The sequence below is a fragment of the Glandiceps talaboti genome, chromosome 3, assembly GCF_964340395.1.
Source record: "Glandiceps talaboti chromosome 3, keGlaTala1.1, whole genome shotgun sequence".
NCBI lineage: Eukaryota > Metazoa > Hemichordata > Enteropneusta > Spengelidae > Glandiceps > Glandiceps talaboti.
Window position 1 is genome coordinate 10604995 of NC_135551.1, and position 12309 is coordinate 10617303.

The following is a 12309-nucleotide window of genomic DNA, read 5'->3' on the forward strand; positions in this document are numbered from 1 at the left end:
ATCATTATTTGAAGATGTTATATCATTATTTGATTATTAATTGACGGTTTCATCCATATTTTGAAGTTATTTAATCAATATGTTATCATTATTTGATGGTGCTATAGCTAATTTACCATTATTTGTCATCATGTCCTCACTCTCTATGACTTTAAAATGAAGCATTAATTCCATAACAATCCCAGTGACAGTTAATTTGAAAGTAAAGTTGTCAGAAATGTAATGGTTCATTTTTGCATGTTTGAAGATGGCTCTCACAGGTTGCACAGTCCTGTTTCCCTCGCATTCATCCTGTGTCTCGAAAATGTACAGAACCATGATCGAACTCAATTAACTTCACTCACCGCTATCGTGGCTACGAGTGTGATGACTACTTAGAATCAGCGTGATTTTTCTATCTAAATTGGATATAAACTCCACTGAAAGATAAATTTACAAGATATCCCTAAACTCATGTTCTTTGTAGAAGTTTAATTATTCTGAAATATAGCTCAGGAAACAAGTACCTGTGGTCTCCCTACTCTCCCAGAGAACACTTTCAGGGTTTGATATCTTAGGGGAGAACCATTTGATTTCGGGGGGGGGGGGTGGAGGGGTGAAGGAAGTGGGTATGACAGCAATTTTCCCCCATCACTGTGATAGCATTTTTTCTATTGTCAGTCCTGCATCAAATTATTTTTTCCATATGCAATTTTTTTTCTCTCGGTTACCAATTTTGTAACGCGCAGTCCAAACCTATACCTACATTATTACATGTCATTGGCTCACAACTAACTTGTTCTGTGTATGTAGCACTAAGTAGCTATAGCAGTTTACAAACCATGCTCCTGCTATTTAAATTTTATGTATAAGAGATTGCTGGTAAAATATTTGATATTTGTCAGCCACTCCATTTGTTGAATGTTCCTCTCGTGACACTTTATCATTGACATTCTACTCTGGCAGCAGGCTGAGATATATTTGTCTTTTTTAACTTCTGAGTTTAAAACAAATATATATATATATATCTCATATGTTGCATCCATATTTTCTTCTATGCTATGTACTAAAATCAGTTTACATAAAATAGTAAGATATCACTTAGGAACAATGGAAAGATGGTCATATTAAAGAAAATATTTTCAGTAAAGTGGAAAAGCAAATTTGAAACATGCAATATAGTATAGCATATCAGTATACCACATTAGTAAAAGCTGTGTTATGGAAAGAGCTGATGAATATGACCATATGTTCCTTGTGTTGTGATAGTGCATGCAATCATTGGAATCGGAGGGCCTTGCTCTGAATGCATTTTGACATGTTTGTTGAAACTAATTGTTTTCACATAGCAGAGGAAATGGCCAATTTACAGTAATTCTGGTCCTGGATATTTTCAACTTTGAAGCTGCTTTTTTACACATTAATTAAGATACTGCCCTTCAACTCTTACATTGATGTATTATTTCGTATGTAAGGATTTTAAAATCAGACAATTGTTTGTTACATGTATTAATTTGTTAACAACTTTCTCAAGCCATCACGGGATCAAATCTCTTTTTTCTCCTTCACTTGCCGACACCCCCCCCCCCCGCCAAATCCTTCATCATCACCTCCAGAAATGAAATGGTTCTCCCCTTATTTCAGTGTACTGGGATTGCTGCTCGGAGTTCGCGTTGACCAAAGTGTTCCAGGGTTATGGTAATGGCTTTATTTATGCCATTGAAAACACGGGGAGTAATCAAGGTTACAGCTTGGTATACAAGTTGTCGCTATATGGAGAGTCAAACTCTAAAGTTCAAGTCAAAACCCGGATATCTTCGAACACATTGTACAGCATCAAAGGCGCCATTTCATTCTTGGAGTGCCTATTTAGTATTTGAGTACATAGTGTTACAAAGTATATAACTGTATTATAAATTATCATAGATACATTGGCAAATAGTTGCCAACAGGATCACAAGGTAGTATACAGTCATACTTTAAACGTACCAGTCCTTATGTCCTTGTATAGCACAACCCTTCCGAATTTGAAATTTTCCACTTTGAGTGAAACTCCCATGACTGTTCAATTGCCCCACATAAAAATTATGGAAAATGAGTCGCAACAAACCTTGGGCAGGGAAAATAATATCAAAATCGACTTAAATCGTGCTGCCACTATGCTTCGTGAAAATTCTAAAGTTTTTCTCACTCCAATGGATCAATTTAAAGAGGAAAATATCAAAATTAGTGATAATCCACTGGGTTTTACTTTATTCTCAACCCCGACTTGGATACCATTGGCATTGTCATGTTTTAACTTAGCACTAACAATGTATCTGATGTGGAAAATGAGAAATTTGAATATAGCATTACAAATATTAATGACTAGAAAAGTTGATGCACAGTAAATTTATTGGTTTAAATCTACGATCCCACCACCTACACAAGCATTTGAACCTACGCAGAACACCGATTATATCAAATATATTATTGAAGCACTGTGTATCTTTGCTCTCTGTTTGATATTCATGGCCACCTACAAATACTGCCTTCGTACATTTAGACAATATTGGCGAAAACTAACAATTAAGAATAGAGATCATGAAGAGGGTCCTGTTGAGATGTCTAGCATTCCGATGCTACCCACTCAATCTAATGATAGTATGAACAATAGTAGTACCCTTGACTGTTTGTACGATTCATGACAACCCCTTAGAAGGCCCCTTCATTCATGAAAATAAGGACGCACCTAATGCGAATATTGACATACCAGACGTGACTAATACACGGCCTCATAGTGTTGATGCTAGTAAATCCAGCGCTAATAAGACCTTACATACTCCGGTTAAACATGATAAGGCTAATTCACAGTGTGACCCCTTGAGTTTAACTTGGTTTACAATATAAAGGTAGCGTCACTGGAATTTTGATGGTTGACTATAGTCAATTTTGATTTCTGACTTTGAAATTATTATTAATGGTACCTATTTATAATGATGATTTCAATTTTGACGTCAATTTGTGACATATTATTGAGTTTTTTTTGAGTATAATTACTTTTGAACATTATTACTTATTGAAATGAGAACATTGAACTCTGAATGTTGAGATCATTTCAACTGTGACTGTTGAAATAATATTGAACTCTGAACGTTGAGATCATTTCAACTATGACTGTTGAAATAATATTGAACTCTGAATGTTGAGATCATTTCAACTATGACTGTTGAAATAATATTGAACTCTACACTGTGAGACAACTTTGAACTTCTACTGATAAGAAGAAACATTTTCAACCATGGACAACTTGAGTAATAATTAAGATAATGCGTTAAGATTAGATAAATGATATTTTAACTTGTTGAAGACAAGTATTTTACGTTTATATAAGCCACTTTTTCCATTTTAAGATATTTAGATAAGAGTGTTTACGATTTTAGGATAAGTATATTTTAACTTTCAATGCCGACGTGTGATTTTCTGTCGACATAAGTGATTTCAATAATTTTATTAACATACTTTCATTAACATTCTAACATTTAAGTGATTTCAGAGACTTTAAACTTTTACTAACATTTTAACATTTTAACTACAGCAAAAACAAACAAAAAAAACAAAACAAAACAAAAATTAATTATTACCAATTTTCTATTCTTTGATTACATTTTACCTTACACAGAATGCCTTTGAATTTTGAATTTTACTCAAATTATTAACATTTCTATACCTTTTATTACTCTTTCATTATTCTTTTCAATTTCAATTGCTTGTTTTGGGGACAAAACACTATGGAGTAGGGGGTGGTGTTACAAAGTATATAACTGTATTATAAACACAGTAATTGTATCTAGGCTACCCGACCGTGTGAGGTCTAATTGATTAATGAGATAGTAATACGAGCTAGGCCATGTTAGTACTTGTAATTAAGTGAATGTTGCAAGTGTCACTACAAGTGATAAATCACAACATTTAATGAATTCAGCCTTAGTAGTAAAGGGTATTTTCAAAATAGTTTATCTCTGAATTAAATTAACTGTAGTTCATAAACACTTCCTATATAAGGAAAAGAATTGAAGTTTACTGTAAACATGTTATTTACTAACCATATTTGAATTACGGAATGAAACTTTGAATTTGAATAAAATGTGAATGAAGGGTGTATGCAAAGGGCCTACGAATACAGGAGAGATCTTGCGGGGCGGAAGAGAGCAACACGTCTGGATTTACGGTGACTGATCAGCGTCGTAGTAGGAATACTACGGAGAACTAATTGTTTCTATCTGGTTTGAACTGCTGTAAGTGAAGGAAAACGAATCCAAAGCTCTCGTATTGTTGGTTTAAGCATACATCTTCTTCACCAAAAGTAATATCTTGAGTGCTTGTGAGTTTATACACTGAATACGTATCCTGAGATTCTGGTACCTCTGAGATTGACTGTGTGCGTCTGAAGTTACAACTTGAATTTGGTCAATAACTATCAACACCAAAGACAAGTCGGTAACAATAGCAATAGCAATTTGTGTGTTAGGTTAGAGTTGGGGTTAGTTTTTACTTTCATACAATTCATCACTGGCACCTGGTATATATTGAGGGCAGTTTTAACTGGTGATTGAACTTGCCAATTGTGTTTAAATCAATTCGTCATTGTCAAGATAAAAACTTGTTCTAAATGAAATTGTAGAGGCATTATGGTATTGGCTACATCTTAATGTATTAACCGAAGCCATAAAAACATTGAAAATAATGTACAATTGTTATTAATATACTGCACAGAGAGTTGCATTCGATTTGTTAAAGCCACAAGTAGCTGTAACTAGAGGGCTGGGAGAGGAAGGGACTGTTTTCATAGACGAAAATAGTCAAATGATTGTAGCGAAAGTGTTGTAAGACGTAATAACATTAATTTCGATAGGTTACATCAATTCGCTAAATTTTGAATCAGCGAAATTTCTGCAACCTAAAGAGTATGTATTTCTGTAACTAAAGGAAAGGCTAAAATTGAAAAGAATATTTCACACGGTTTGTTTCAGCGTACCAAAAAGCCTTGGTACTTCAAAGGTAAACGAACTATACCGCAAACAAGCATGTGAGGCTGAGCAAAATGTGGCAGCATGCAGCAGTAGTTGCCAGTAAAATCATCTAGCCAGTCTGTAAGGTACGCCTTGAAGGGGTGCCCTCACACATCGGTCAAAAGGAGGCCGGTGAGGACGCGACAGAACAACACGACGTATCTTACAGTCTATATCTGGTCTGAGTTCATACACAAAGCAGAAGGGACTGTCGCCACAGCTCATCATCAGATAAAATAAATTTAAACAAGACCAAAAAGCTACATCAGTGCACGAACATTCGAACAACAATATTGGTCGACAAAGTGTGCATACTTCAAACCCCAAAAACAACAACTATACGAGAGAGAGAGAGAGAGAGAGAGAGAGAGAGAGAGAGAGAGAGAGAGAGAGAGAGAGAGAGAGAGAGAGAGAGAGAGAGAGAGAGAGAGAGAGAGAGATGCAACGATATTTCGATTGGAATGGTGTAAGAAGCTGCCACTTCATATTAGATGTACCTGTGAGGGAAAGGATTCGGGTACACGGGTATGCATTTGGAGGGATTTCTAATTTGTAAAATGGGTAGGTGATATATTTGATGTCCTGTAATTTGGGGTATTTTATGAGGTGTAAATATATCTCCTTTGTTACCCTCTTATCAATCAAACATGCTGTACAGTATATCAGATCGATGGAAAGTCATGTTTGTGTTTGTCAGGTTTGCAACACCCACATATAAGAAAGAAAACAAATGGCTTCATAATGAATCCGTAAAACGAAAGACAAATGTGGCACATTTTTCTGACTTACAAATACTTCTTAGTACTGTGCAGATAATATTTGAACTTTCCAAATGAAATTTACGGACCACTGACCTACCTCATTATAAGTTGTGATACTGTGAAACGTAACGAATGTACTGACACCTCCAAGGATCGCCCCAACACCAGCTACACAGACTATATCAAGTGGTATTCCAACACCTGTAAACCATGTCAAACCAATAGCTAGAGAAGGAGAAATTATCAATTTGCATATAAGTTTACGATATAACTGTGATATTAAAGGCCTAAAAAATAATTATTTGGTTCCGGTTACCCGACACGACCTAGTTTTTCACTGCCGGACCTAAACTTTTGTAAATAAAATAAACTCATGGAAATTGTGTGAAGTCTCGCCAGAGATAGTGGACGCGGAAACTGACATGAACTTAAAAGGACAATCTGTAATGGCGGTACATGTGATTGGAAGAAACCAATAACACATAGGCCATTTGGAAAACACATAACTACTTGACCTAGACACTCACAACTGAAATGAAATAAAATAATTAAAATAAAATAAAATAAAAAATCTACCTACCCCTCCTATTTTAAAATTGAGCGTAATTGGAACCATACATTTTTTTTCTTAGGCCTAAGGCGTAAAAAAATTGTGTGGTTCCGATAACATTGAATTTTAAAATAGGTGGGGTAGGTAGATTTTTTATTTTATTTTATTGTGTATTTTTTTCATGTGTGAGTGTCTAGTTCAGGTTTTCCATTGTTTTCCAAATTTGCTCTGTATGTGTTGCTTATTCCTTCATATCAGATGTACAGTCATTACAGATTGGAAGAATATTTTTATATTGGCTTTTGTTGATGTCAGTTTCCACACTCACTATTACTTACGAGACTGCACGTTTTTCGCGATTATTATTTTTTTGTAAAAAAAGGGTTAGGATCGGCGTGAAAAACTAGGTGGGGTCGGGTAACCAGAACCAAACAACTTTTTTTATTTGATCTAAAGAGAGAATATGCAAGGCAAAGCAAATGCAGAGATTTCACACTGCAACTGGTGTACTTCACACCACTGCACTGACTCAGAGGTTGTCGGTTAATATATGAAATAAAACTATCGTCCCACAACATAATTATATCACACAACATTGCAGCTCTCTCTCCAGCACAAGATATTCCCGTCACAAAAATTTACATGCTCATTTATTTTTACAACATGCGATCTTTTCGTAAAGTAATATATATATACTCCAAACCGCATTTCAAAAGTAAACAAAAGCATCATATATATGTGAAAAGCCTGTCCTAAAAAGACATGTCAAACAAACAAAGAAACAAAGAAACAAAGAAATAACGTTAAATTTCTCACCACCTGCAGCAATAGTGTATGTAACCCCTGTAGTTGTCGTTTTTTCTTCAGACAATTTCTTTTCATACCGTACAAATGCATATTCTTTCCTAACACTCTGTAAGAGATCTTTCACATTGCCTATCAAAGTATGAACACTTGCAAGCAGTTTAAGGTCCGATGGTTTGAAGTCGAAGTATTTTCCATTTTGTAGTCGTTGTTCAAATTCTAGGATGACATTTTACTTGGCAAGCCACTCAGTGTGAATCTTTTCCAGACGGCTTTCTAATACTTTAAAATTGTGCCTGAGTTTGTCCTGTATTTCTGAAACAAGGCATAACTCGTCGACAACATAGATGACACTGGCCCCAAACACGGAGTATGCTACGATGTTGTTGTGGATAGCAGCTGGGAGATACTTTTCCAGTTGAACCCAAGCTTTGTCTGACGCCGTATTTTTCAGCAAATTAAATATGGCATTTTGAAGATTAATCAATATTGATCGGTAGAAATCGTTTCCAAAGTCAGTGATCTCCGACCCGCCATTTCCAGAGTTCGTAATAAAATCGTCCAGCTTGAACTTCGCTTCTTTATTGTGAATATTCTCACAACAGAGCAAACTCGTGACTGTCTCGACTGTGCATAGTTATCTTCTTTGGCTTGAACGACGGACATGCCCGACACAACGAATAATGATGTGAAAGCCAAAACAACGCTACTGGCCATAGAAACGAAGTGAGATCGCCTGCTGTATACTGCTAGTTATTTTTCTGCTGTGACGTTTCCACCAACACATCTAATGTGAAAGATACGTCTTTTCCGTCTAAACAAGTTTAGCCTCCCTAGCTTGATAGTAAACAATAACGGATGACAAAACTACTGGGGAAAATCCCACTTTGAATTCAGCTTTGGTAGAGGTGTGCGGTCCTTACTGTTCGTCCCAGAACCCATTTTGACTAAACAACAATACCCAATTTTAGACCATTACAGGTTTTAGAGTATCAAATTTTATACCAAAACACATGGTTAGTAGTTCTGTATGTTGTGTTTACGGTATCAGGGTTTTCACAGTCTAGCAACAAATGAAGTGAACACACCAACACTAATTATGTTGCAAACATTTAATTGCACACGTGTTGAGGTCACATTGCTTAAACGAGACAACACGATAGGTCAGGTCGACGTCATGTTATTCTCAGTCAGTCAGTCAGTCAGTCAGTAAGTGGAGGTTAGGTGCTATACTGACATTGTTGTTACTAAACTACTCTTTTACTCTAAAAACTGTATACGTATTTTACCAACATTTTCCTTAATAGATAAAGAAAGTGATTGTTTGTTCCAAAAAGGTTGTTATCTAACCATGTTTGTATTATGCCTAAAAAATAATTGTTTGGTTCCGGTTACCCGACCCCCCCCCCCCCCTCCTAGCTTTTTATTGCAGGTGACAGAAATGTAATTTACTACATAAAATCATCGTTCTATGAATTTAATATAACGATTACTTATAGAACTGGAGATACAAATAGCATCGCAATTTATGAATTATATTATACCATGTTAGGAGAATAGCTCATCAAACCTCTTTCATTTCTTTAAATCCCATGTTAAACAGCGGTGAACGTTCACGTGAGGAGACTAGACGAATTTAGCAAATGTAGCTGTGTGTCAATTATATCGGACTACCCTATTTGAGAAGTAAGAACGAGTTTACCCTTTAGCCACACCACTGACACGGATTCAACTCAGTGCATTGACATTTTAATGACGCCACAATGTCATCTACATATATACTTAAGACTGTAGGGATGGGCGGGGGTTTGGGTGAGGGTGGGGGGTGGGGCTACTCCCCTTTTTGACTAAATACGTATATGTGCCGCCCTTTGAGGTTGTTTTCTAGCTCTTTGGGCTAAAATGGCATTTGTTTTGGTCGATCAGAGGGGTCTAATACTACATTATTTTCTACAGTACTTGATCTAAATCATAAATGTTGGCTCCTGAACGAAACAGTACATTTTGTGAGCTACCATTTGCTCAAAACTCGCGCTAACAGTAGACGCTGGAGAGTTATGCTATGGACGTTGTCATTCCAATTTTTTAATAGTGTAAAGGGTGTCATTCCACACTCTAATTATAGTAAGTGGTGTCATTCTAACTTTTTTTTCCCAAAAAGTAAATGCTGTCGGTCCAACTTCTAAAGTTTCATTTTTTTCAGTAATTCCACTTGTCGTATTAGTTGAAGTGCCATCCTCCAGCTCAGTAGACGACTATCACCTCTGGTGAACCTACATTTATACCATGAGTCACGGCACTAACTAATCACATGACCTTTTCCCCCTGCTTTTTGGTCACTGTAGATCTCATGTTCCTGCCAGTACACAGTCACACTATAAGCTAATTCCTAACCGTTGGGGGCGGAATGACACGACTTTATCTTAAGTCTAGTACAGCCCTGGGGTACAGCCACAGTCACTTGTGAGCTAATATTCTATTCAGGGATTGTCATAATACAAAATAAAATAGGGTATGTTGACGCGTTATGCAACCGAGGTCGGATCAAGCACTTGTCATGTCAATTTGAACGAATCATCTGATTTACCATTCAGTAAATATAACCATCATATAACCACCCACAACATGTAACAGTGAATTTAAACATTTTTCTATAACTGACAACTAATTTGCAACAACATTGATACAAAACGCGGTTTCTATCACGTTTTCGAAGGAGTACATCGATATGTTTAAATCAACCCGCCATGTTCGAGCTGAAAAAAAGGCATGACGGGGCATAATTACCTCATTCTACTTTGATGATTTCAAAGGACTTTGCAAGAAAGCGTGTACACGTCGCGTTCTTGGTTCAGGCTGACGATTTGACCCTGAGACTGGACTGGCGTACTCTGAAATAAAATCACCACGTTCAGCTCGTAATAATGGTTTGAATGGGCAAATCACTTTACATCAACAGGTACAGGCCGAGTTTAGACGGTTTTTACTTTGGTTAGTAATCCAAAATACTTTACATAAAACCATGGCTAAACTAATCAAGTATAGTGTTTACAAGGGTTCTTGTAGCCGTGACGTGTCACTTTTTACCAACCATCCAACTCATGCGTTGTTCATGTAATGGCAGGGATTTACTCAGATTCTCAGATTTGTTGATACGTACCAACAATTATGTCATCAAATCTTTCATATATTATATCTAAATACCAGGATTGAGTTATACCAGTATCAAGTGACGAATGAGTGCTTCAGTAAATATAATACAATATGTAACACTTCATAGGCAACAAACATTCCGTCCAAAAACCGTCTAATCTTAGCATGTGCCCCTTTAACCTTGGGTGGTTTTGTGTTTTTTTTAAAAAGATGACGCAAAGAGCGCTATTCACATGCGGATTTGATTTGATTTGACAAAACAAACAAAACCAAAACTAGTAACACATCCCCAATCTATACCACCATTACAGAAAGACAATTCAATATTGTTCAATGAACTATTAATGAACTGTTAATACAGTGAACATTACAAATACATTATTTGTTAAAGGTATTACTTAAATTCAAATTTAATTATTATGATTACAATTTTAATTCAGGGTAACTTAAAATAGCACTGCTATCATAACATACAGTCAACATCACTTATTGGACGCATTACAGAAGAACAAAATAGCATTTGGACCTTTTTATAAATAAAAGTCAACAGCAAAATAACTTTACAATGACTGTAACCGTGTTGTCCCAGTCTATTGTGTTTCTATATACTAGTAACTACCAGCTGATCTAAAACACGTCCTCCTTATGCTTTTCACTCTAGGATAGGATGACGTAACATGATATGAATTGTCAAGTTTTCAAAGTGAACTGACGGGCGTTGTCTTCAAGGTCAAAATAGCGACATAAATAAACTTGTGATATCGGAAGCTAAAATTGATGATTGAAGTGGCCATATGGATGAAGATTGGGGATTTAGTTTGGATTTTTAATTTATGAAAGTTTCATCAAAAATCAATGTAACACAACATTGACAAAGTCTGTGTTTGTAACTCAATAAACTGCAAAAAGCTAAAAGATGTGTACAAAGATTGTTATTGTACGTACGATAACAAGCATTTTATACTTTTGTTAATCTTTTGCAATTTATTGATTTACAAATAAAGACTTGCTATTTTTTTGTTCCATATACAAAATAAATACCCAATCCTCATTCATATGACCACTTTGAGTTCACAAAATGGTATACATAACCCAGGCCCGGCAAACATAGCACCTGCGGGCTCCGTGTGAGTAATCGTCCCCGACTTTTCGAGTCATTACTCCAGGAGTCCCCCAAAATCGCACTCGTCTTGTGAGTGAGACACGGCTGGGTGATACAGCCTACCCATCGAGTCTGTAGAACACGCACCCTAGGTCACAGAAAAATCCCCTGTTTCCAGTGGGATTCGAACCCGTGACCTCCCGACTGCTATTCCTGTGCGCTAACCACTACGCTACAGGGAGCCGGTCATCACATATCACACATTTATTTTAACATTAGAAATTGCAATGTCATATGATTGGACCTGTCCTTTTATATGACTGTTATGACTTTGGTCTAGGTCTTCCAGAAATTAACCTAGCGTGTTTTTTATTATTATTCTTTTAACGTATCTGTAACGGCATTATTAAGTGGTTCAAATCAACCGCGCAAAATATTCTGTTACTGTTCTATAATTTGTTAAAGCTTGAAAGAAGTGTTAACTTCAAACTCGTAATTGTGATGTTGAAGATGTGAAACAGTTGAGGTGATAAAGTAGAAAGCGCCTTCATAGATTTCCAGCAATTTCAGAAGTGTTAGGCTTTAGCTCATGGAAGGGGTTAACGCCAAAACGTCAGCTATCTGTCACTTTTACATTATATTTCAGCAAAATTGTTTTTCTATCCTATTTACATCATGCTGTTTTCAAATGAAAACGCAATCATTGCAATCATTGTATTGCGTTTGCACCCAAAGTCTCCATGAACACATGCACATAAAAAGCTATTGAACTTGAAGTATGCCTTCTGTAAGGGCAATTCTTTAGTTTTTTGTTCCTTCACACAATAATCATTGGAATGCATGAGAACATAAATGCGATCAGTTATATTTGAAATGGGTACCACATTTTCTTGAATTTGAAGAGTGCAT